This window comes from Drosophila ananassae (assembly GCF_017639315.1).
Source record: "Drosophila ananassae strain 14024-0371.13 chromosome Y unlocalized genomic scaffold, ASM1763931v2 tig00000097, whole genome shotgun sequence".
Classification (NCBI taxonomy): Eukaryota; Metazoa; Arthropoda; class Insecta; order Diptera; family Drosophilidae; genus Drosophila; species Drosophila ananassae.
In genome coordinates this window covers 236,358-264,233 of record NW_025319059.1, presented here as the reverse complement: position 1 = coordinate 264,233, position 27,876 = coordinate 236,358, and the positions used below count along the sequence as shown (strand labels likewise).

The window sequence follows — 27,876 nt, the reverse complement described above, 5'->3', positions numbered from 1 at the left end:
ATGAACTGCGTTGGACGCAAATCGAACAAAAAGGGCAATGTAAGACTTGTAGGGTGGTTTACCACGAATTTTCAGCGTCGATTTAATAGGGCCACAGAAATCCACGCCACATATGGAGAATGGGCGGAGAGCCATTCGATCTATAGGTAAATCTCCCATGATTTGAGTCATCAGATGAGGCTTGCATTTAAAACAGCGTATGCATGACCGTACTATCTGACTGCAGACTTCCTGCGCGTTTACTATCCAAACACGCTGTCGCAAGAGACTCTCCAGTGCTCGTGGACCCACATAAAAATTCGACTTGTGCAAGTATCGGACATAGCTGTGGACAAATTGAGAGCGCATCGTCAACAATAATGGAAACTTCGCATCGTACGATATAGGAGCATTAGCTAGTCGCCCCTCGACCCGCAATAACGAAAAGGCAAGCCCAGCCCGAGAAGCTTCATGGACAAATGGATTTAGCTTCTGTAGACTTGGACTAACAACAAGGTTTTTTCGAATAGTTTTTATTTCCTCTTGATACTCGTGCTCTTGAACTATCTGGACAATTTTATTAAATGCTTCTTGATATTTGACACAGGTACACTATCAAAGGGAACCACTAATTTTTTTACTTTTCTTCATAAAGCGGAACATGTAAACGAACACGCTCAGCAGTTTTAAGTGCGAGGAAAATCCTTCTATCACTTCCAATAAATATGAAGTGGAAACCATTGTGGTTAATCCGACCACATTCTTTTTTACTTCCATTTGCAACACTTCTGGTGACGGATCAAACCGGGGACTCGTTGGCCACTTATCTTCCGGCTTCGTTAAAAACGATGCCAAGGAGGTCGAATAACTTTGATGTCACCGAAAGAATGTTCCGCTTAGTCGCCCTTTGACCCATGACTGAAGTATTAATTTCAAATTTAAGCACGTCATCTTTGGGAACCCAAGTGATTCCTAATGCCTTAGTCAGCTCTGTGTCCGAAAGTGTTATTGGCTTAACGGTGCTCTCGGATGCACTAACTTCAATCGAGTTTGAAAACCACTTACTCAATTCAAACCCAGCGTTTTGATGTACCTGAGTTACTTCAGACTTGATTGTCTTTAGCTCCTCCACGCAACCAGCACCCGTTAACATGTCGTCGACCCAAGTCAGACCCAATAACTTTAGCAGCTCGAGGGAATGTATATTTCGCGGATTCGCTCAACCTTTTCAAACACCTTATGGCCAGGAATGGGGCTGGTGCTTGTTGCTTAGAGCTTGCACTATTTCAAGGACTCCCAGATGTGAGTTTTATGATATTTTTAAAGGGAAAAGCCAAATTACTTTATGAGGAAAAATTAATAATTTTACCTTACTTATAATCATTAAATTAACACTTTTTTGAGTCAATGTTTTTGTATTGGGGATTTAAAAATATCTCCCATTTAGCAAACCCTCTCTAATTGTTTTTGGAACTTTCCTAGATATTTATGATTCATTTATGATGGAAGTAATGGCTTAAATAATATATTTTAAATTTAATTACAGTACGGACCTCGGTAAAATTGGACTCAATCGGACCAGGCCCTGCTGTTGGGTGCCTATTGGAATCATGTAGCCATAAACATGATCGCTTCCCTGCCCGCCGGAACCCTGGCCGAAATGCTTGGAGCCCGGAATGTGGCAGGATACAGCTGCTTGGTGGCCGGCATCCTTACAGCCTTAACTCCGGCGGCCGCGGCCTGGGACAAGTATGCAGTGTTTGCCATCCGCTTCCTGATCGGCTTTCTCAACGGAGTGGTGTATCCCTGCTGCGATAGCTTGGTATCCAAATGGTCGCCGCCGGACGAGAAGGGCAAGTTTGTGGCCTCCCTTATGGGCGGCACCTTTGGCACGGTCATTACGTGGCCCATCAGTGGAGTGATCATTGAGAACCTGGGCTGGAGATGGGCCTTCTACTCCGTGGTCATATTCGTCCTGATTGTGGTGGCCGTGTGGTTCTATCTTGTAACGGTTTGGCACATGTCCTGAAGGTACTTCGATCTACTAACAGGCTCCAGCCGTGCTCAGGGAAAGTGGGAGTGGTTCTTGTACCTTCAGTATGGACAAGATGTTTGAGGTGGCTAACTGTTATTTAACTGCATGGGTGGCGAGATTACTTCCGGTGCCCAAACAAAAGGTCTAATATAAATTCATTTTAGTTAACGTTATAATTCAGGAAAATCTCTTATAAAATAAATTAACATAAGGTGGTTTTCATTAACCATAAAAAGATATTTTCGATGATAATTAATATTAATGTGGCGGTATTTAGAACAATTCAATAGTAAAGATAATAATTAAAGATACTTAAAGTTAATTAAAGATAATTAAAGATAATAATTCGGTTTTGGGGCTTAACAAGTAATTTTTTTTTTTTAAATGGGATTGCTTAGAAATAATAATTCAAGACTTTTCAGAAAATGATATAAAAATTGATAATTATGGATTTTTAGGTTTTCCATTTTTTTTTCTTCTTTTTCATTTGGTGAATTATAGGATTTGAAAATTGAAATTTTGAAATTGAATTTCGAAGTTTAAATGGTATTCGAAATTGCTGGATTTTTTGTCCTCTCTCGCGGGGATATTTATTAGTTGTAGTTACGTGATATTTGTAATTTTTTTATATAAAAAAAATACATAAAAAAAATCCAAGACTCCACAGGCAGAGGGGTTGATGTTGCCGGTGGAATTTCGGCGACGGGTCGTAAAAATAATCCCTGAAGCTTGGTGGTGATGCTGGTGCTTATGATGGATGCCGGGGTTGGGCCAAGTGGTGCCTCCAAATCCACGGGCATCGAGGGTCATCCAGCGACAAAAATCCGCTAAACGGGAAAATAAACACTAAGCCAATGCAGGGAATGGCATGGAGCTTAATATTTTCTCACCTCTATTCTTATAAAAATCACACACTAATTTTCTCCTCCACGAGGTTAAGTCACTGGTTTAATATGTTAATCCACAGATGCACAGGTCTGCCCGCAGCGAGATTCAGAATAAAAGTGAAATCAGGTGGCAGACAGGAAATGCATCTTTTGGGATTGTCACTTTTTGACAGGTGCTTACGTGGGTGGGTTTCCCAAAAAGGGGAGCAGCTGTGGTGGGGGGTCAATGTCAATTGGGGTCAGCTGAGCCTATCGATATTTTTAATTAGCTGCATTGCGTTCAAGGGGTAAATAAGACCATATGTTTTTTGTTTACTATTTTTTGTTTTCTTTTTTTTTCCCAAAAAATTTTCAAATTACTTTTATTTATTTATTTTTTTTTTTGCTTTGAACCAACGAGCGACCCCCACATCACAGGTTTTATTTTGGTAGTCATGCCTAAATAAAAGCTGAAAAAGGTCGGCGAGTTGGAATTAGGCCTTCCAGATATCCTTAGCATGAAAATTGCCTAGCTCCTTCCCCTTAAGGTCTTCCAATCTATAAATGGCAGAGCCAACTTTCTGTTTTATCCTGGCTTTGATGCCGATTGGCCCCAATTTAGCATTAAAATTCGATGCCAAATTACTAAGCTGAAAATTTCGTTTAATAACCTCTTCCCCTACTTCAAACGATTTTGGTCTTGCTCTCAGATCGTACGTCCTTCTATTTTTCGAGAATGCCCTTTTTAAGTATTTCCCAATATCATCACGAATGTTTGTAAATTCGTCTTCTCTTTCTATATGTCCTGCTCCACTATTTAACAGATCCAACTTAATCCGTAATCCTTTCCATGCGTTATCATGTACTGACCAAACACAATACGGTAAGGATCAGCTCCGACTGATTGATGTATGGAGTTTCTCAACGCGCAGTTTATACTGGGCAGGATGATATCCCACTCTCTCTGATTATGACGTACATAGGTTCGGAGCGCTGCGTTAATGGAGCGATTAACTCGTTCGGCGGCATTAGCTTGAGGGGCGTACGATGCAGTGCAGATATGCTTAATACCATACTTAGTAAGAAATGCTGCAAACTCATGACTTTTGAATTGCGATCCATTGTCACTTACAATGGATTCGGGAACTCCGAAACACGCAAAGATCTCATCCCTTAAGAAGTCGATAATGATCTGGGACGAAAACTTCCGAACAGGCTTTAGAAAGGTAAACTTGGAAAAGTGATCAAGAATGATGAAAATACCTATATTGCCCTTTTTCGATCGTGGAAAAGGCCCTATAAAATCAATATACAATCTTTGAAATGGTCGTTCACTGATGATCTGGCTTCCCATAGGTGGTCTTTTGCTATGATTTGGATACTTTGACGTCCTACACAATTCACATTTTGCAATATATTGCCGAACGTCTGAAGCCAATCCTGGCCAAAAGAAATTTCGTCGGATACGTTCCAAACAATTTCCAAACATGACTAGAGCAGATAACATCCTCTCGCAGGGCAGTTGGAACGTACAATTTCCAAACCTCATCTCTATTTCCAGTTGTGGAAAAGCAATTTCGATGGTAAAGGAAATTGTCGATAACCTGGAAATCGGATAATCCGGCTTCGATAAACTTGACGTTAGGCACTTCGAAAGGCACTTGACGTTAAGTCAATTGTTGGTGAAAGCTCTAACTCAATAGCATTTACCGCATCCGGTTCTTCGAAAGAACGAGAAAGCGCATCGGGAACTATATTCTGCGATCCCTTTCGATGTTCAATTTGAAAGGTGTATCGTTGAAATTTGAGTGCCCATCGGGCCAATCTACCACTAAGATCGGTCTGTTTCATTAACCACCGTAAACTGGCATGATCCGTAACAATTTTGAAAGGATGCCCTTCGATGTACATTCGAAACTTCAAAACTGCCAAAACAGCCAAACACTCTATTTCGGTTACGGTATAATTACGCTGAGCCTTGTTTAATTTCTTTGACATGTAGGCAATTGGTCTTTCTACGTTGTTGTCATCTAACTGAGCGAGTACCGCTCCCACTCCATGAAAAGATGCGTCACATTGGACAATGAAAGGCTTTTCATAGTTGGGGTGCATTAATAGAGGTGCTGAACATAGTCTCTTTTTTATTTCTTCAAATGCGGATTGAGCTTGCTCATTCCATTTGAACGCCTTCTTTCCTAAGAGCTCCGTTAGTGGAAATATTACGGTGGAGTATTGGGATAAGAACCGCTGGTACCAACCAGTCATTCCCAAAAACCGCCTTAGCTGTTTCTGAGTACTGGGAACGGGAAATTCGGCTACTGCTCTAACCTTCTCAGTGTTGGTTTGCAACGTTCCTTCTCCTACTATGAAACCCAAGTACTGTACTTGTTTCAAACCAAATTGACTTTTCGCGACATTTATGGTCAACCCCGCCTTTCGAAGTTGGACAGCTACTTCGGCTAAGTGTTTCAGATGATCCTCAAATGTTGAAGATAGAACTAATAAATCGTCAAGGTAAACTAGAACATGAGATTTCATATTATATGGAATCACCATATCCATTAGTCGACAGAGTGTCTGCGGCGCATTGGACAATCCAAATGGCATACGTTTGAATTGATACAACGGTCGATTGGGGACTGTGAACGCTGTTTTCGCCCTTGATTGAGAATCTAACTCGATTTGCCAAAAGGCATCTTTGAGATCAATTTTCGAAATACAGTGCACGGGTGGCAATCGACTCAACAACCCTTCTAATATAGGCATCGGATAAGCATCTTTTATGGTGACTGAATTTAGTTTCCTTGCGTCTAGACAGAATCGAACCTTGTTTGGTTTTACTAACAGCGTTACTGGTGATGACCACGCTGATGAAGGTGCTTCTTCAATTACATCTTGTGCGATCATTCTATCAATTTCTTCACATAAAAGTTTTTCCCTGGCAGGGGATAAAGGATAAAATCTCTGTTTGATAGGTTTGGCCTCCCCTGTGTCGATAGAATGTTCTACTAGAGAAGTTTTCCCTAACCCGTCTACCTCAAAGGACGGAAAAGAATTTATTACCGATTTTAAACGACGCTTCTCCGAAGGAGAAAGATGAATTTGGTCTTTTTCCGTTTCGCCTTCGGTTTGGTTTATCTAACTTATATTTCCCACTAAAGATAAGGAAATTCCGAATTTCTTCCAGAAATCCATGCCGCAAATAACATCCTGATTTATTGACGGTACTATTAGAAACTCTATGTTGTCATGCTTGGTGTTAAAAGTCAATGATACGGTGATATTCTGCATTTGCCCATCGGCGGTTTTTACCATCCCCTTTCGGGACTCAAAATTATTTTTCTCCGCCAGTATGCGTTTCGCTAAAGCACCACCTATTACACTTTTGTTGGCTCCGCTATCCAGCAGAGCTAAATATGGCTGACCTAATATTTGTATTTGTGAAAACGGACGAATGTCGTTATGCTTGTGTAAGAGTGATGAAATTACGACTTTCTTTAGCTCCCGAACGTTTCTAAAATAATTTTGAATGCGCTCAGCGCTACGACTTTTAACTCTTGAGGCTGTTAAACTGTCCTTATTTTCACCGTCCGATAGTGGTTTGTCTAAACGTCTATGATAGGGAGTAAATTTGATAGGGTTTACGTTAAGTTCGTCTTCATCGAGTTCTGATTTGATTGGTTCCGAGATTTGAAAAGGATATTCGCTTAATGGTTTTGGCGGGATCGGTCTCGATGTCATCCCGGATCGGGATCCCGAGATCGGTTTTCCGACCCGGGATGACATTTCGAACAATTGGGCTTATAGGTGTTAATCGACCCACACCCATAACAAAATATGCGACGAGTTTTTAAACAATCTTGATAACGATGTCCTATTTTGTCACAGTTCCAACATTTGATTTTGTCCGTCGAACGAATGGCACAAACTTCATTTGATTCCTGGTCGCCATCAAAATCTTCCTCCGTCTGGTTAATGAATTGAATTTCGTTAAGCGAAGGTCGAGTATTTGTTCGCGGGACGTCTCTATTACGAAATCCTTTGAAGAACTCTTCATGCCTGTGGCATTCAGTGCGCAACACCGCCAAGGTTGGGGTTGGAACATGCAACAACTCGTGTTTCAATTCCGCCCTAAGATTATGTCGGACCTCTTCCGTTATTTCGAAGTCAGACAACGGATCTCTTAACGCGTCCGCGATCCCTAACATCGAATCTAGGAAGTCATCAAAGGTTTCAGTGTTTCCCTGCTTCCGACGTCGTAGAGATTCTTTGATATCGCGATCTGATCGTTGATCCTGATATCTTTCGCAAATAATAAGTTCGCAAATTGAAACAGCAAATCATAATTTCCATCTAGACACTGAGTGGTTAAAATATTCACTCGATATATAAAATCCTCGATAGGGATTTCCCCGTTGGATCCGCTAAATTTGAGGTTCCAGTTTGAAATTACGCTAGATACTCTATCTGGTCTGTCTACTGAGTGATTGCTTAAACGATTTCTTGACGGAACGTTTTCTCGGAAATTATCGCGAGGTGGGTTACCCCTTGACACAAAACTGGGTACCTCATTATCCCATTCGAGTGGAATTTCGCCCCGTGATCCTCTACGACTTAGACCCAAATTTAAATTTGCCATGGTGGCACTAATTTGATTAGAGATTGACGCTGCCAAGCTCGACATCTGATTTTCTAAGGCCCCTGCTATTATTTGGTGTACCCGCTCTTCTGAGACGCCGTTGCCAGCCGAAGAACTTCGCGTATGGTTTGCCCTTTCGGGATTCTGCATGGTATTCCGAGTTACCCTGGGAATGGTGGTGGCAACTCGATTATTACGAGAGCCCTGCCTGGTCTGAGGCCGTGTACGCGGAATGGTGCCTGTACGCGGACTATTGCCAGTCGATGGCACTACCTCGATCAACTGTCGGGCTTCACCTGTGGACAAGTGGCGTTGGTTTCAAGCCAAGTTGTGAGACACCTCAAATGGAATTGATGCCTACATGCGGTTATAGTCCATTCTGCTTCCTCATTAGCTTCATTGCAAATGGTGCAAATATGAGATTCCCTAGGCTGTGACAATGCAGGGATATTTTCAAGACTTCGTCTAACCGCCATGATATTGAATGATTATTATAATTGTTACTTTTAATTTGCCTAATAATTTCAGTGGGGTAATGGATGTTTTGTTACGTAAAGAAATTTTATATGTATGGGTACTGTTGATCAATAAAGGTGAATTATCAATTTTCGTTATCAAATTATTGTTTATAAATTTGAATTGGGACTTATCCTTCAGAACTCTCGCCATTAGTTAAAAGCCTATTTATTTTATTTTATTCTTCCTAGCCAAGGAACTAAAATTATTTATTTAATTTCAAATGTCGTATTTGGAGAGGGAAAAGCTCCGTTCGTCCAAAGCTTGTACCATCTCAATCCAAAAAAATGACCAAAAGATTCTAATAAAATTTAAATGAATTTCTTCCTTGAAGAGTAATCCGCTTCCAACTTGCGAAAACAAAAAAAAATCTCAATTCAAGTAGAAATATAAAAATAAAACCGGAATGAAAAATTACTACTGGAGTTTCGCTTGTTTTTGAAAAGGAACAGACTCCATACTTGCGAAGCCTGAGCAATCTCAATCAAAAAAAAACAAAATCTCCACAAAAAAAATACTACAGAAGTTTGTTTGATTAACTTCCTTAAAGAGGGACACACTCCCAGCTTAGGAGCATGAACAATCTCAATTAAAAAAACCTAATCAAACAAAAAAAAGAAATTAAAGAATTGACTTTGAATGAAGAGGAAAAAAAACAAAAAAAAAATACTATTCGGGGTAACAAAAGGTTAAAGGAAATCGGGCATTGCAACTTTATATTTTCGAATATCCTTAAAGGATAATTAAAGCCGCGTCGTTGCCCCACGTTGGGCGCCATAATTGTGTAACGGTTTGGGCACATGTCCTGAAGGTACTTCGATCTACTAACAGGCTCCAGCCGTGCTCAGGGAAAGTGGGAGTGGTTCTTGTACCTTCAGTATGGACATGGTCGTCACACGAATCGTTGTAGATCGAATAGGATGGATCCTGGGAGAAGGATTCCTAAATAGCATTGTGTTGGGGGTGAAGAAAAAAAGAAAATTCCTTGGCTAAGATGTTTGAGGTGGCTAACTGTTATTTAACTGCATGGGTGGCGAGATTACTTCCGGTGCCCAAACAAAAGGTCTAATATAAATTCATTTTAGTTAACGTTATAATTCAGGAAAATCTCTTATAAAATAAATTAACATAAGGTGGTTTTCATTAACCATAAAAAGATATTTTCGATGATAATTAATATTAATGTGGCGGTATTTAGAACAATTCAATAGTAAAGATAATAATAATTAAAGATACTTAAAGTTAATTAAAGATAATTAAAGATAATTAAAGAGAATAATTCGGTTTTGGGGCTTAACAAGTAATTTTTTTTTTTTAAATGGGATTGCTTAGAAATAATAATTCAAGACTTTTCAGAAAATGATATAAAAATTGATAATTATGGATTTTTAGGTTTTCCTTTTTTTTTTCTTCTTTTTCATTTGGTGAATTATAGGATTTGAAAATTGACATTTTGAAATTGAATTTCGAAGTTTAAATGGTATTCGAAATTGCTGGATTTTTTGTCCTCTCTCGCGGGGATATTTATTAGTTGTAGTTACGTGATATTTGTAATTTTTTTATATAAAAAAAATACATAAAAAAAATCCAAGACTCCACAGGCAGAGGGGTTGATGTTGCCGGCGGAATTTCGGCGACGGGTCGTAAAAATAATCCCTGAAGCTTGGTGGTGATGCTGGTGCTTATGATGGATGCCGGGGTTGGGCCAGGTGGTGCCTCCAAATCCACGGGCATCGAGGGTCATCCAGCGACAAAAATCCGCTAAACGGGAAAATATACACTATGCCAATGCAGGGAATGGCATGGAGCTTAATATTTTCTCACCTCTATTCTTATAAAAATCACACACTAATTTTCTCCTCCACGAGGTTAAGTCACTGGTTTAATATTTTAATCCACAGATGCACAGGTCTGCCCGCAGCGAGATTCAGAATAAAAGTGAAATCAGGTGGCAGACAGGAAATGCATCTTTTGGGATTGTCACTTTTTGACAGGTGCTTACGTGGGTGGGTGAATTCCCAAAAAGGGGAGCAGCTGTGGTGGGGGGTGAATGTCAATTGGGGTCAGCTGAGCCTATCGATATTTTTAATTAGCTGCATTGCGTTCAAGGGGTAAATAAGACCATATGTTTTTTGTTTACTATTTTTTGTTTTCTTTTTTTTTCCCAAAAAATTTTCAAATTACTTTTATTTTTTTTATTTTTTTTTTGCTTTGAACCAACGAGCGACCCCCACAATCTGGTGGCCGATACTCCTGCCCAGCACACGTCAATCAGCCTCAAAGAGAGGAAATACATTGAAAATAGCTTGGGCAACACCCTCAGCAACAAGAAGGTGAGTTCGTCAGAGTAAATTTTATCTTAAAAGCTTTTCTAATAATTATTTATTACAGAAATGGCCTCCATACAAGGAATTGGTTCTTTCGCTGTCCTTCTGGTCCCTGTTATTCCTCCATTGAACCTGGGCTTCAATCTCTCCTCCGCCGGTTTCCTCTCAAGCTTGCCACATGTGGCACGTCTGCTCTGCGCCTTTGGATTCGGAGCAGTGGCGGATTGGATTCGTAGCCGGGCTGGTTGACGGTCACTAAAATGCGCAAGGCCTTCTGCTCACCATGTAAGTTTATTTATTTAGAAAACTTTATTTTTATTCTTTTGGGGCATTATAAAGAATAATAACAATAACTGTAACATTACTAATGTTACTAACAGTACAGGAGTAAGATGTCAAAAAACTGAAAATCTACAAAGCAACCTTTGAACTTTTTCAGAAAATGGCGCTGAAGATTCTCGTCCTTCAGAAATTATACTTTTGGTCTTTGGTTATTTTCTTATTTTTTTTTTTAATTTTTTGTGTCAGTCTTTTTTTTATAACTCGTGGATCTTATCATGATCTCTATTAGCTCGGCCTCCCACTAAGAGCATTTTTATTTTTTTATTATAATTATTTATTGTTTAATTTCTTGTGCCATGGATCTCTTCTTCGAACTCATCACTCAAGCTATCTCCGATGATCTTCCTTTTTTTGCTCATATTTATATTTTTTTTGTAATATTATTATTTTTTTTCCTTCCTGGATAGCTCACATCTTGCCAGGTGTTATGCTTATTATTCTAGCTTACTTCCGACGAGATCCTTTCTTTTGTGTGGTCATTATGACCATTTCGCTGGGATTCAACGGAGCTGCCACTGCCTCCAACTTGGCCAACTCCCAGGACTTGGCACCTAACTATGCGGGTACTCTATATGGAATCATTAACTGCATTGGAACCACGCCAGGAATCTTCTCGCCCTTGATTGTGGCAGCCTTTACATAAGAAGAGGTTTGTCAGCAGGATTCACCGTTAGAACACAATCGATCAGTGGCATTGGGTCTTCATCATTGGAGCTGCTGCCTACATATTGCCCGCCCTCTTTTTCTGGGTCTTTGGCTCTGGCAAGATCCAGAAGTGGAACGAAGTGGAGACTACAGAGTCGCGAGAGGATATTGTCAACACAAAGTTGTAGATTGTGTCCTGGCAGTCACCTGTGATGTTTTATGTTTAGTATTATGCCATAACTATGAAGTGCGCTTGTTTTTGGAGAGTCCTATTAAAGCTTTAGCTTTGTATTAATTATTAACAAATATAATTTGTTGTTATTTAGCGCACTTGGGCTGTGAATTACTGGCAAAACCAGTTGATCTAAGATTGGCACAACGACCTTAGCCTGGCTGGGGGGTTTTTTATTGCAGAAGTTAATTGCGTTCTCCATTCAGACAAAAAATTTGAACTAAATAGTCAAACGCTAATCGATGTGAGGACATGCAATAAAGCGCAGCTTTTGATGGTTAATTAACATTCTCTTTTAAGCGATTAGTGCGTCAATAAACAAATTATATAATGCTTTAATGCGTAAGCTATAAAATATAACAGTATAAAATAAAAAGCTTTTGGCATTAGAAAAGTTTATTTTTAAAACCATTATAAAAATTATATATATAAACCGCTATACAAACGCAAATTATGGATAACAGTACACTATAATCCGAATGTATTAATCGAGTGTAGTGAGGGTCAATGCATCGATATATGCGATCATCGAAATATCGATTGTGTTTGTCCCACCTCTAGCCTGCGGGCACCGCTTCCCTTGGGTTGTATATTTTAATTTGTTTAACTAATTTTAGTCCAGTACGCAAAATAACGTGGCGGCGGTTTTAGCAACTCTAGCACAATTACCATAAATAGCGCACAAAATGGCCGAGGTTGAAGCCGTGCAGATTATTGCCGAGTCACTGAAGCAACCATTTTGTCCAAAAATTCTACATTGCACTTTTCTGCATTTGTGGATTATTTGTATTTTTTGAGATATGGCATTCCTCTCGACTACATGGGGGACGATTGTGAGGGCCGTGGAGGTGATGAGAACAATGGTAGCTTATCTTATAAAGTGGAAGGCACCTTTATAAGGTTTACTTTATTTTTATTCTTTTGGGGCATTATTCAAGTGTTTTAGAGAATAATAACACTAACTGTAACATTACTAATGTTACTAACAGTACAGGAGTAAGATATCAAAAAACTGAAAATCAACAAAGCAACCTTTGAACTTTTTCAGAGAATGGCTCTGAGATTTTCGTATAAATAGTGGCTTTCAAGCAAACAACATCTATTTTTTTTCTTCATATTTATTTTTCATTTTATTTTATTTGAACTGAAAATAAGAAATTGTCAAGTTCTGGGCCTCGGTTATACGAGGATTCGGTTGTTTTCTTATTTTCTCGTTTTTTTTTTTTTTTAATTATTGTTACTTCCATCCCTTGGATCCTATCATGATCTCTATCAGCTCCACGCCCCTCACTGCTTTTCTTATTATTTGTTTTTAAGTTTATTTTAATTATTATTTAAAATTAAAAAATACTTGGCCTATCATCAAAGGCGTCTTCAGATTCACGTCATTCAGACATGGTATTTGTGGTCTGACCTCTAATTTTCTTGTTTAATTTTTCTTATTTGTTATTTCGGTGTTATTATACCTTACTTCCAAACTTCGGGCTGAAGATTCTCGTCCTTCAGAAATTATACTTTTGGTCTCATATCTTATTTTCTTATTTTTTTTTTCATCGAACAAATCTTTTGTCCATCGCCCAACACTTGGCTTCACGAATTCATCAAACATATTTCTAATGCAACTCTCGTCCATCACCAATCACATGGCTTCACGAATTCATCAAACATATTTCTAAAGACACTCTCGTCCATCACATGGCTTCACGAATTCATCAAATACATTTATAAAGCAACTCTCGTCCATCGCCAATCACATGGCTTCACGAACACTTTCTTTTTCAACAGACTTTTCCAACTGATATTGTTCATTGTAATTTACATCAAGCTCTTCTGGAATTTGCACTACCGGTAACTTTCGCAAACTTTCGTGTGGATACTTGTAACGCCTATTGTTCTGTGTAGACTTTAAAACGTATCGGTCTCCGTCCAATACCTCGACCACCAAAAAGGGTCCTCTGAACTTAGGATCTAATTTAGTTTGCTGTCTCTCGCTGTTTTTAAGCAGCACAAAGTCCCCCACACAGAACCTTATTACTTTAGCCTTATTTTTATCAAATTTTATCTTCTCATATCTAGCGGCGTCCTCCATGTTCTTAGTGGCCAACTCCCTTGATTTAATCTTGTCAATTTCATCTTCGGTATCACTAAAAGGTATCAACCCAATAGGTCGCCCAACTTTACCAATCAAAAGTTCTAAAGGACTACACTTAGTGCTACGATTAACTGTACAGTTAAGAGCTAACTGTACATCCCCTAGTGCGTCCTGCCACGGTCTAGAGCTTGTCTCAACAGCCGTCAAAAGATTCTTCAGTGTACTCATGACCCTTTCAACTTGACCGTTGGCTCGACTTGCGCCCGTTCCAATTAGATGTAATGGTTTTTTTTGGCTAGAACAAAATTGCACAAACTTTGTGCCCGTGATCGGCAATTAAACGTGTTGGTACGCCAAAAATGGCAATCGAAGATTTCATTGCGTTTATACAAGTATTAGCATCCAGGGAAAAGGAATGATATAGGATGCTAATAAGGAATGCCTTTTTTTTGAATTGGGTGTGATTCCATTTGAGGTTTTCCTGACGTACTCTTAGACACTCTGCATGTAATGCAGTTTTCCACGAATCTTCGAACGTATTTTACCATACCAGAAAACCAGTAATGATCATACACTTCATCAAGTGTTTTCTCCCAACCTAAATGCATGATAGACTCATGATAGACCAGCGAAAAGTACGAGGAACTACAGGTAAACAACGAGTTCTTGAATTCCCTTGAATCTTTCTATACAAAACATTTGATCTAATTTCATAAGTGGCAACTAATGCTAATGGTAAATCGTCATTCTTCAACTTAGTTAAGATTTCTGATATTTCTGGATCCTTTTGTTGTTCTACCAGTATCCAGTTCTCCGATATTTCTATTAAGTCAATTCGTTTTTCTTCTACTTTATTTGGTATTGACTTATTTTTTTGACACCTAGATAAAAAGTCAACGTGTGCCATACGTTTTCCTCCCTGTATTCAATTTCGAATTCAAATGTTTGTAGGAACTCCCACCATCGATAAATCCTAGGTGACAACTCGACTTTATTTTGAGAAGATTTGATTGAGTTGCAGTCAGTAAAAATTACGAATTTTCTCCCATGTAGATAGTGACGAAAATGTTTCACGGCATTCACAACGGCCAACGTTTCCAATTCATATGATGTATATCTGGACTCGCAGGGGCTAGTTGCTCTGCTAAAGTATTCAACCACATGGGGTTTAAAGTTTATGTGGTGCAAAAGGATGGCACCATACCCGATAGAGCTGGCGTCGGTATGCAGTTCTATGGGAAATTGAGGGTCAAAAATAATCAAAACAGGCTTATTTGTTAACACACTTATGATTTTACTGCGAATTTGTTCATGTTGTGTTTTCCAATCAAATCTAATCTTTTCAGATGTGAGAAAATATAAAGGCTTCATCAGTTGAGAAAACCCTAGAATGAATTGACGAAAATAAGACGCTAGCCCAATGAACTGTCTTAAAGAAGCAACTGACTTTGGTGGAGGCAACGCCACTAGTGATTCTATTTTGTTAGAATTTAAACGTATCTCCCCCGCTTCTATCTCATAGCCCAGGTAGCGCACTGAAGTTCTCAAGAAAAAACACTTTGAAATGTTAAAAGTGAATCCTGCCTTCACTAAAACATCTAATACAAGTTTCAAACGTTCATACGCTTCTTCCTTCGTTTCTGAAACAATTAATATGTCATCCATATAAACAATTACAAACGAATGAGCAAGACTGCCGAGTGCCTTTAATACAGATCTCTGAAACACTGAAGGTGCCCGCTAGCTATGTCAAGAGAAGCGAAATATTTAGCTCCCCTAAGTCTAGCTATTTGATCTGATATTAACGGTAATGGAAACTTATCAGCTACGGTATTCTTATTTAATTCTCTATAATCAACGCAAAGTCTTGCTGAGCCGTTTTTCTTCTTTACTAATAATGCAGGACTCGCAACTGGTGAGTTACTAGGCCTGATAATGTTATATTCGATCAAATCTTTATTTTTATCACGTACTCCCGTTTGCTTGGACGAAACCTGTATGGTCGCCTTTGCACAGTCTTAGTCAATTCAATCAAACGAATATGCATTTCCCCAGTATTCACACGTGTTTGTGGAGTGCCTTCGATAAAAGATAGGGAATGTTGCTTCAGCAATGATATTAAAATTTCTTTTTCATTTTCGACCATTTCCGTTTCAATATTATCAAAATTAGTAGGTTGAACGGTTTCACAAATGTTTACAACTTTAGATTGAACAATTTTAAAATTATCATAGGAGACTTCTACGGTAAACCCTTGAGCCAATATTTCTCTGCCGATTACAATATTATTTTTCATACATTCGTCTGGTACTATATGAAACAAAATAACCAAGGAGTTGCCATCGATCATGATGTTTGTTTTAACTTGTGAGGTACTGTAGTTATTGGCATTACCTATCCCCTTTAAATAAGTAACGCTATGAATTCTCTTACCAGCTAACTTATTAGAAACGCTTTCCTTAATTAATGAGCACTCTGCTCCCGAATCAAATGTTATTGGAAATCTCTCACCATTGATCAGCATACTCGATTGAGGCTCCACTATAGCGCATAGCTCCACTCTTTTTTCTGTTCTGACTCCCAATCCAGCGTTCTGCACTTTTTTTTGACAATTAGTGGCTATGTGTCCCGGCTCCTGACATCTGTAGCACGTTACGTTAGTCCTTCCATGACGTGGGTGCGCTGACCGCCACTCCTTTCAAGTTGTCGAAACCTGGGATCCGGATCTACAGTCTTGCTTTTTGCGGCCTAGTTTTCCACTCTGGTAACATTTGATTTCCGCAGTTTTAGCTCGCTTCGTCTCTGGTTCCCAGTTCGTTGCATTAGGGCGCTCTCTTTGCGCTGAGAATACTTGCAACTCCGCTTGCAGTTCTCGTCGATTGCTAACATGCGTTGTGTGTATCATTCGCTTCAAACGCCGGTCGAAATTAGCCATGTGCCCAAGAACCAACGCGATGGAAATTTGTGGTATGGTTTTTCTCGTAAAATGATGTCGACCGTAGCGCACCACTGCGTGGCATCCACACCAGCAACGTCCGGATTATATTTCGGCAGGCAAATCTCACTAGTCGGTTGCAACTCACTCGCCGGCATCTGTAGCCTCTTAACCAGTTCCAGAAAGTTCCGGTTTTATTGTTCTAACAGCGCGAATACGTCTCTAGAAGTAGTTTGGTTAGGGCCGTATCCCACTTCTGATGTCGGATAAGTTAGGCCTTCTCCTCGCGGGGTCTTGTCGGATAAGTTAAGCCTTCTCCTCGCGGGGTCTCGGGATTTCATTGTTCGTTCCCCTGGTGGTGTTCCATGTCATGTTCTGACTGATGCAGCGAGTCCTCGTTGCCTTTGTTGCTCATCTTTTGTCAAATAATGTTAGCAGTAAAGTCCACACGTCTAGCTCAATACGAAGTAGAGATGAAAAAAAAGAAGGACCAGATCTAGCAACACAACGAAGCCACACACGGCCTTAGTTCGCAAACTAAGTCCTCATCATACCAGGACTGATATATTCCCACTCGACCAATGGTCACACCTAAAGTCTTATGTCTAACGAGAGACTGAATTTCCTCCTCTCCGACACGGCCATCCTGACATATACACGTCCTCGTGTCTATAATCAACATCTGAATTTCATTCCACTTTTTAATTTTATTAAATGCTTTCAAAGAACTTAATCACATAATCTTAACTTCATATAATGTTCATTAACATAACTGAACTTCTATTTTTAACATATCTCTTATGTTCTCTAATAAACCATTTCCATACAAAGGATCAATAAATCATTTTCAAATTATACATTAATCAGTTAAAATAGTTATTTCGTAATCCAAAATACATAACTAAACTTTTACAAGCCGATTTTTAAATTCTTCACCAAACACATTGGCTTCACACATTTTCTAACAAATTAAATTGTCCACAAATTCATTAATCTCATTACTCGTCCATCGCCCAACAGTTGGCTTCACGAATTCATCAAACAAATCTTTCGTCCATCGCCCAACACTTGGCTTCACGAATTCATCACACATATTTCTAATGCAACTCTCGTCCATCACCAATTACATGGCTTCACGAATTCATCAAACATATTTCTAAAGACACTCTCGTCCATCACATGGCTTCACGAATTCATCAAACACATTTATAAAGCAACTCTCGTCCATCGCCAATCACATGGCTTCACGAACACTTTCTTTTTCAACAGACTTTTCCAACTGATATTGTTCTTTGTAATTTACATCAAGCTCTTCTGGAATTTGCACTACCGGTAACTTTCGCAAACTTTCGTGTGGATACTTGTAACGCCTATTGTTCTGTGTAGACTTTAAAACGTATCGGTCTCCGTCCAATACCTCGACCACCAAAAAGGGTCCTCTGAACTTAGGATCTAATTTAGTTTGCTGTCTCTCGCTGTTTTTAAGCAGCACAAAGTCCCCCACACAGAACCTTATTACTTTAGCCTTATTTTTATCAAATTTTATCTTCTCATATCTAGCGGCGTCCTCCATGTTCTTAGTGGCCAACTCCCTTGATTTAATCTTGTCAATTTCATCTTCGGTATCACTAATAGGTATCAACCCAATAGGTCGCCCAACTTTACCAATCAAAAGTTCTAAAGGACTACACTTAGTGCTACGATTAACTGTACAGTTAAGAGCTAACTGTACATCCCCTAGTGCGTCCTGCCACGGTCTAGAGCTTGTCTCAACAGCCGTCAAAAGATTCTTCAGTGTACTCATGACCCTTTCAACTTGACCGTTGGCTCGACTTGCGCCCGTTCCAATTAGATGTAATGGTTTTTTTTGGCTAGAACAAAATTGCACAAACGTGTTGGTACGCCAAAAATGGCAATCGAAGATTTCATTGCGTTTATACAAGTATTAGCATCCAGGGAAAAGGAATGATATAGGATGCTAATAAGGAATGCCTTTTTTTTGAATTGGGTGTGATTCCATTTGAGGTTTTCCTGACGTACTCTTAGACACTCTGCATGTAATGCAGTTTTCCACGAATCTTCGAACGTATTTTACCATACCAGAAAACCAGTAATGATCATACACTTCATCAAGTGTTTTCTCCCAACCTAAATGCATGATAGACTCATGCACCTGATTTGTAAATGACCAGCGAAAAGTACGAGGAACTACAGGTAAACAACGAGTTCTTGAATTCCCTTGAATCTTTCTATACAAAACATTTGATCTAATTTCATAAGTGGCAACTAATGCTAATGGTAAATCGTCATTCTTCAACTTAGTTAAGATTTCTGATATTTCTGGATCCTTTTGTTGTTCTACCAGTATCCAGTTCTCCGATATTTCTATTAAGTCAATTCGTTTTTCTTCTACTTTATTTGGTATTGACTTATTTTTTTGACACCTAGATAAAAAGTCAACGTGTGCCATACGTTTTCCTACCTGTATTCAATTTCGACTCGACTCGACTTTATTTTGAGAAGATTTGATTGAGTTGCAGTCAGTAAAAATTACGAATTTCCTCCCATGTAGATAGTGACGAAAATGTTTCACGGCATTCACAACGGCCAACGTTTCCAATTCATATGATGTATATCTGGACTCGCAGGGGCTAGTTGCTCTGCTAAAGTATTCAACCACATGGGGTTTAGAGTTTATGTGGTGCAAAAGGATGGCGCCATACCCGATAGAGCTGGCGTCGGTATGCAGTTGTATGGGAAATTGAGGGTCAGAAATAATCAAAACAGGTTTATTTGTTAACACACTTATGATTTTACTGCGAATTTGTACATGTTGTGTTTGCCAATCAAATCTAATCTTTTCAGACGTGAGAAAATATAAAGGCTTCATCAGTTGAGAAAAAACTGGAATGAATTGACGAAAATAAGACGCTAGCCCAATGAACTGTCTTAAAGAAGCAACTGACTTTGGTGGAGGCAACGCCACTAGTGATTCTATTTTGTTAGAATTTGGACGTATCTCCCCCGCTTGTATCTCATAGCCCAGGTAGCGCACTGAAGTTCTCAAGAAAGCACTTTGAAATGTTAAAAGTGAATCCTGCCTTCACTAAAACATCTAATACAAGTTTCAAACGTTCATACGCTTCTTCCTTCGTTTCTGAAACAATTAATATGTCATCCATATAAACAATTACAAACGAATGAGCAAGACTGCCGAGTGCCTTTAATACAGATCTCTGAAACACTGAAGGTGCCCGCTAGCTATGTCAAGAGAAGTGAAATATTTAGCTCCCCTAAGTCTAGCTATTTGATTTGATATTAACGGTAATGGAAACTTATCAGCTACGGTATTCTTATTTAATTCTCTATAATCAACGCAAAGTCTTGCTGAGCCGTTTTTCTTCTTTACTAATAATGCAGGACTCGCAAATGGTGAGTTACTAGGCCTGATAATTTTATATTCGATCAATTCTTTAATTTTATCACGTACTAACTCCCGTTCGCTTGGACTAAACCTATATGGTCGCCTTTGCAAAGTCTTAGTCCAATCAATCAAACGAATATGCATTTCCCCAGTATTCACACGTGTTTGTGGAGTGCCTTCGACAAAAGATAGAGAATGTTGCTTTAGCAATGATATTAAAATTTCTTTTTCATTTTCAACCATTTCCGTTTCAATATTATCCAAAATTAGTAGGTTGAACGGTTTCACAAATGTTTACAACTTTAGATTGAACAATTCTAAAATTATCATAGGAGACTTCTACTGTAAACCCTTGAGCCAATATTTCTCTGCCAGGGGCGCACGCAGGAAATATTTTTGGGGGGGGGTTAGGTAAGTTAAGTTTGAATGTGAATATTTATAATTTATTCATGACTAATTCACAATGTAATAGTGATGTAGAGTACACAATAAGCTCCATCTTCAACAGTTGAATAAGCCAACCAGGGGAATGCTCGCAGCAAAGAAAGTTGAAACTTAAGATTTCTGATACCCGATGATGGGAATTTGAAAGAAACATCTGGTGTCCACACATTCACGAGGAGCTCGTACTTTTCATGATCGTCTAATTGTCTTCTACAAAACTTTTCAACGTTGTTAGGTGGACCCTACAAATAATAAAAACCAATTGAAAAATTGCTTCGCAATTTCTCCCAAAAGTTCTTTTGCGAAGAAGGAGAACTTTTAGATGATTATTTTTGCACATTCTATGATTTTTATTCATATTCTACTTGTTACAACATCATTCCATATTCATTTTATTTTGTTAAATATCAATTTAAATGTTATTCTTTATTTTTATCCCCGTTGTTTTTTTATTCGGTATTGATTTCAGATTTATCAATTTCATTTATTACGTTCATTTAACTGCAACCCTCAAAAGTGAATAATTAACGCTGGGGTGTTTCGAATGTACAAATTATTAATATGCTTTATTCTCACTCTTTTTGCTACTCCATTGCTCTGTGCGTGACGTGCTGGATCTAAAGAATCTGAATCCTCTAATCTTAATCTTTTCGCAGTGTTTTTCATGGCCTTTTCATTTTCATTTTGAACTTGTTCGGGAAATGGAGTATTTGGAATATTAGGGTCCAAAATTGGCGCATTTTTTGGTTTGAAAAATGATGTTATCTTTGCATTAGACATTTTTGTTGGGCAGGTCGTAAATAAACGTCACATTATTTTATAGGTTATCAATATATCAATATAGTTACTCATTTTGTAAGTGGCGCTCTCGTGGTATCTGCCACAACTATGAGCATGGCGCCATTTTTGAATGAACATGAAATTTATATTTTTATTTTCCCGTTAATTTTGCAATTTTTTCAACATTTTGGGGGGGGTTCGAACCCCTCAAAACCCCCCCCTGCGTGCGCCCCTGACGGCGGCCGGCGTCTCTGAAGTCTCGTATCGCTGCTCAAACAATTGCCGAAACTGTTGCCAAGTTATTCCCGGGTAACATATTTGGGATAACCATTGCGCCGCTGTGCCTTCCAAAGCTTTACTTAACTCTAATATAAGAGCGCTGTCACTTAATGGTTTTTCTCGTAAGATGATGTCGACCGTAGCGCACCACTGCGTGGCATCCACACCAGCAACGTCCGGATTATATTTCGGCAAGCAAATCTCACTAGTCGGTTGCAGCTCACTCGCCGGCATCTGTAGCCTCTTAACCAGTTCCAGAAAGTTCCGGGTTTGTTGTTCTAACAGCGCGAATACGTCTCTAGAAGTAGTTTGGTTAGGGCCGTATCCCACTTCTGATGTCGGATAAGTTAAGCCTTCTCCTCGCGGGGTCTTGTCGGATAAGTTAAGCCTTCTCCTCGCGGGGTCTCGGGATTTCTTTGTTCGTTCCCCTGGTGGTGTTCCATGTCATGTTCTGACTGATTTTGATTTGATTTGATTTGCGGTATATATTTGATAGTTTTCCATTAGTCTTGGAATAGGTGTTAGTTTCGATTTAAGCTTTAGGTTATTACCATTCCATTCGTGGTAGGCGTACAAAATGAATAACTTTAAATTAAATGAAGCCTATTAGAGTACAATATGTAATATTTTATCAATACATACGTGATAGATTGTTAAGCATGGAGATCCTTTCTCAAAATACATGAAAAAAATAATGTGGGACATAAATTATAGGGGGCCTTAAGCTCTCTAAAACTGAAACAGCCAATAAAGCTAAAGAAAGATACTTTTCTTAAAACAAAGTTCAACAATCATCAATCGGGCGTAGCTCTAATTTTAAACAAGGATAAGCTTAAAACTAGTTCAAAACAAAAATTAAACAGAAAAAAAAAATAATATATAGAGAAAATGAAGTTCATAACAATTCAATGAGTGACAAAAAAAATTAAAGGGCGACTGGTTAAGTTAAACGAATTGACAATTTTTAAAATGTCTTAAAAATTGAAATTCGATGATGATAAACGCTTTGCGGACAATCCAAAAATCATAATTACACGCGGCAGCCCCGCTGGGCATGGCTATGTAAAAAGAAACCATATAAAATTTCTCAGTAATAGCGCAAAACATAACAAAAAAATAATAATGGTAATAAGTCCTAGCCTGCTCCTCCTGACCTGGCCTTCTTCTGCTCCTGCTCCTGCTCCTGCGCAGTTTCGTTCGCTTAAAATTAGACATATACAATTAAGAAGTATAAGCTGCTTCCTTAGCAGAAACTTATAAGTAACATAACTAGTTAGGTGATGATGAATGAGTGTGGTTAAATAAACTGCCCAGTTCGTTCATCTGTCGTTTGAGCATTCGAATGCCAGCTCCAAATGCTGATATGTAGCATGATTATCGAAAAATAGTATGAATGCGTTGTGTATGAGTCCTCTTTCGTGTTTCGTGTTAAGACAAAAACCAATTTTCCTTAAAGGAAATCCAAAGTTTAAGCTTCATATCGTACTGGTCTAATATACACATCAATAAAATTGTGGTCACAATGATAATGACGGCGATGGTGAGGCCGGATCTGCATCGACTCCATGATTACGTCTGCAAATACGTCAGGCCCCATTTCTTCTGCGTTGCCTAAAATTCCGAAATTTCTCACCTCGTTCTGGGTGTCGAAATATCCGTTAAAACGGTGCGGATAAAAAGCCGCAGCAGTCTAGATCGTCTGATGTTGATGGAGCTGCTGCAACTGTTGCTGCTGCTGCTGCTGTTGTTGCTGTTGCTGCTGCTGTTGCTGCTGAAAGTTGTACAAGGATGCAGCCGTTGCATTTGCGGCTCCCGAGTTGCCCATCAGATTCAAATGATTGTGAGACTGCGACTGCTGTTGCTGCTGCTGCTGCTGTTGTTGCTGCTGATTGGCATGTTGATGGAGCTGATGATGCTGCTGTTTTTGTTGATGATGATGCTGATTTTGATTCTGTTGATTGTTCTGGTGCTGGTGTTGAGGGATCTTTTTCTCGCCGCTCACACTGCGAGTGTACGACGACAGCGAGACGGTTGACTGGGATGGACCGATGCCCACCAGGCTCTGCGATTTCGAGTTACGGGTCAAGGGTTTGTGATTCTTGACGATGTCACAGCTATGCTGCCATTGCCAGCAGCTGCGACAGAAGTATCGGAAACATGATAACTCCCGACAGTAGTAGGGGCCATGTTGAACGCCACAAATTGAGCAGAGGGCATCTTCGAGGTATGGGTCTACCTGCACCTTCTTGGTGAACTTTGTGGTTCGAATTTCGATGAAGGCGGCCGAAACGGCCTTCATGTACGAACGAAAGTTGCTGAAAGTTACTCGTCCCGAGCCGATTGGATACTTGTACTTGTCCGTGTCTATTCCGGCGTATAGGACGCCATCGAACAAGTCGTCCATTATCTTGCCCAGGCCCTCGGCAGTCAGCTTACCATGAAGGGCGCCCACAAAAACTGTTTTTGTTGGGTCCAGTTTCTGCGAGCTAGAACGTACAAAATTTGAATCCGCTATTATCCAGGGAATGACCTCCACATCCTTTGACTTGATGCGACGCGATGAGATTTTGAAGAAGTAGTTGCTACCGCTGTGAGAATCATCCACGTGGACAACGTAGGCCGAGAGCAGAGCCTTAACCTGCTTGTCAGATTCAAAAATGATGTACACATAGCCTTTGGGCTGCGCTGCCTGCTGCTCCTTGCCGGGCCACTTCACCTTGATGGAACCGAACGGCTTGAAGATCTGAATGAGCGATTGCTCACTAATGTCCCATGGTATGCCGCCGAGGAAGACCTTGGGAGAGTAGTTGAGCATGCGGTGTGAACGCGGCGGCAGCTGCCCGCTCCAAGTGCAAGTTGCATCGCACAAGGCCGCCGAGCTCCTGTGGAACTTGGCCACGCGATCCAGATACGCTGCCGATGGCCCCGCCGGCATAGCTCTGCAAAAGTTGGTTGAGCAGCGGCATCTGCTGCGTCTGTGCCTGCAGCAGCTTCAGGGTGTTGATGCGCTGCAGATTCTGAAGCTTGGCCAGCTCCATATCAACGCTGGCAAAGTTCTCCAGGTTGCACTGACTGAGGCAGCTATCATTGCCTCCGCCGGCCGTTCCTAAACCCACGCCGTTGTTCGGCTCGAAGTTCATTTGTTGTTGGCCACTCGCGTTGGAGGTCAGTTGCTGCTCGTAATTTCGGTGCATATTGGCATATTGATGCTGGAGCTGCTGCTGTTGCTGCTGCTGCTGGTGTTGGTGATGATGGTGGTGTTGCTGCTGCTGCTGTTGTACTTGTTGCTGCTGACGGTGATGTTGCTGCTGCATCGAGTTCATTTTGTTACTATTCACGGAAAGTAGATTAATCATGTCCAGCAAGTTGGGCTCGTTGATCGACTGGCTGCTGTTCTGGCTCTCTGGCGAGTAAGAACGCGTGGAGGCGTTCGCCAGACTGAATCCCAATCCGCTGCCATTGGAGTTGCCCAGGCTGGTATATCCTTGCTGCTGCTGCTGCTGCTGTGTAGTCTGCTGAGGCTGCTGGTGGTATAGCATCGAGTTCATCGAGTCCATGGACTGGCCATTGCCGCTGGACGAGTTGCTGCTGTCGCTGACTAAAGGTGAACTGTGAAAGGAGCGATTGTAAATAGATGTAGGCGAGGACTGATGCAGCGAGTCCTCGTTGCCTTTGTTGCTCATCTTTTGTCAAATAATGTTAGCAGTAAAGTCCACACGTCTAGCTCAATACGAAGCAGAGATGAAAAAAAAAGAAGGACCAGATCTAGCAACACAACGAAACCACACACGGCCTTAGTTCGCAAACTAAGTCCTCATCATACCAGGAATGGTATATTCCCACTCGACCAATGGTCACACCTTAAAGTCTAATGTCTAACGAGAGACTGAATTATTAATAAATATAATTTGTTGTTATTTAGCCCACTTGGGCTGTGAATTACTGGCCAAACCAGTTGCTCTAAGATTGGCACAACGACCTTAGCCTGGCTGGGGGGTTTTTTTTTGCTGAAGTTAATTGCGTTCTCCATTCAGACAAAAAATTTAAATTAATTAGTCAAACGCTAATCGATGTGAAGACATGCAATAAAGCGCAGCTTTCGATGGTTAATTAACATTCTCTTTTAAGCGATTAGTGCGTCAATAAACAAATTATATAATGCTTCAATGCGTAAGCTATAAAATAAAAAGCTTTTGGCATTAGAAAAGTTTATTTTTAAAACCATTATAAAAATCCCGCTATACTAACGCAAATTATCGATAACATGTACACTATAAATCGAATGTATTAATCGAGTGTAGGGAGGGTCGATGCATCGAAATATGCGATCATCGAAATATCGATTGTGTTTGTCCCACCTCTAGCCTGCGGGCACCCCTTCCCTTGGGTTGTATATTTTAATTTGTTTAACTAATTTTAGTCCAGTACGCAAAATAACTCGGCGGCGGTTTTAGCAACTCTAGCACAATTACCATAAATAGCGCCCAAAATGGCCGAGGTTGAAGCCGTGCAGATTATTGCCGAGTCACTGAAGCAACCATTTTGTCCAAAAATTCTACATTGCACTTTTCTGCATTTGTGGATTATTTGCATTTTTTGAGATATGGCATTCCTCTCGACTCCATGGGGGACGATTGTGAGGGCCGTGGAGGTGATGAGAACAATGGTAGCTTATCTTATAAAGTGGAAGGCACCTTTATAAGGTTTACTTTATTTTTATTCTTTTGGGGCATTATTCAAGTGTTTTAGAGAATAATAACAGTAACTGTAACATTACTAATGTTACTAACAGTACAGGAGTAAGATGTCAAAAAACTGAAAATCAACAAAGCAACCTTTGAACTTTTTCAGAGAATGGCTCTGAGATTTTCGTATAAATAGTGGCTTTCAAGCAAACAACATCTACTTTTTTTCTTCATATTTATTTTTCATTTTATTTTATTTGAACTGAAAATAAGAAATTGTCAAGTTCTGGGCCTCGTTTATACGAGGATTCGGTTGTTTTCTTATTTTCTCGTTTTTTTTTTTTTTAATTATTGTTACTTCCATCCCTTGGATCCTATCATGATCTCTATCAGCTCCACGCCCCTCACTGCTTTTCTTATTATTTTTTTTTAAGTTTATTTTTATTATTATTTAAATTTAAAAAATACTTGGCCTATCATCAAAGGCGTCTTTAGATTCACGTCATTCAGACGTGGTATTTGTGGACTGACCTCTAATTTTCTTGTTTAATTTTTCTTATTTGTTATTTCGGTGTCATTATACCTTACTTCCAAACTTCGGGCTGAAGATTCTCGTCAATCAACAATTATACTTTTGGTCTCATATCTTATTTTCTTCTTTTTTTTTTAACGGCATCCCACTAAAAGCATTTTTATTTGTTTTATTATAATTATTTTTTGTTTAATTTATTGTGCCATGGTTCCCTTCTTCGAACTCATCACTCAAGGTATCTCCGATGATCTTCCCTTTTTGCTCATATTTTTATTTTTTGTAATATTATTATTTGTTTCCTTCCTGGATAGCTCACATCTTTCCAGGTGTTATGCTTATTATTCTGGCTTACTTTCTACGAGATCCTTACGTTTGTGTGGCCATTATGACCATTTCGCTGGGATTCAACGGAGCTGCCACTGCCTCCAACTTGGCCAACTCCCAGGACTTGGCACCTAACTATGCGGGTACTCTATATGGAATCATTAACTGCATTGGAACTACGCCAGGAATCTTCTCGCCCTTGATTGTGGCAGCCTTTACAAAAGAAGAGGTTTGTCAGCAGGATTCTTCTAAAGTTTATTGAGTTTAATAGCTTTCTCTCACCGTTAGAGCACCATCGATCAGTGGCATTGGGTCTTTATCATTGGAGTTGTTGCCTACATATTGCCCGCCCTCTTTTTCTGGGTCTTTGGCTCTGGCAAGATCCAGAAGTGGAACGAAGTGGAGACCACAGAGTCGCGAGAGGATATTGTCAACACAAAGTTGTAGTTTGTGTCCTGGCAGTCACCTGTGATGTTCTATGTTTAGTATTATGCCATAACTATGAAGTGCGCTTGTTTTTGGAGAGTCATATTAAAGCTTTAGCCTTGTATTTATTATTAATAAATATAATTTTTTGTTATTTAGCACACTTGGGCTGTGAATTACTGGCCAAACCAGTTGCTCTAAGATTGACACAACGACCTTAGCCTGGCTGGGTTTTTTTTTTTGCTGAAGTTAATTGCGTTCTCCATACAGACAAAAAATTTAAATTAATTAGTCAAACGCTAATCGATGTGAAGACATGCAATAAAGCACAGCTTTTGATGGTTAATTAACATTCTCTTTTAAGCGATTGGTGC

The 27,876-nt window shown here is 39.6% G+C and overlaps 2 pseudogenes; one reads left to right on the top strand and one right to left on the bottom strand.

Moving 5' to 3' along the window:
* Window positions 1-27,604, top strand: LOC116655071 (annotated as a pseudogene).
* Window positions 23,003-25,176, bottom strand: LOC6503341 (annotated as a pseudogene).
* Window positions 27,605-27,876: the final 272 nt, after the last annotated feature.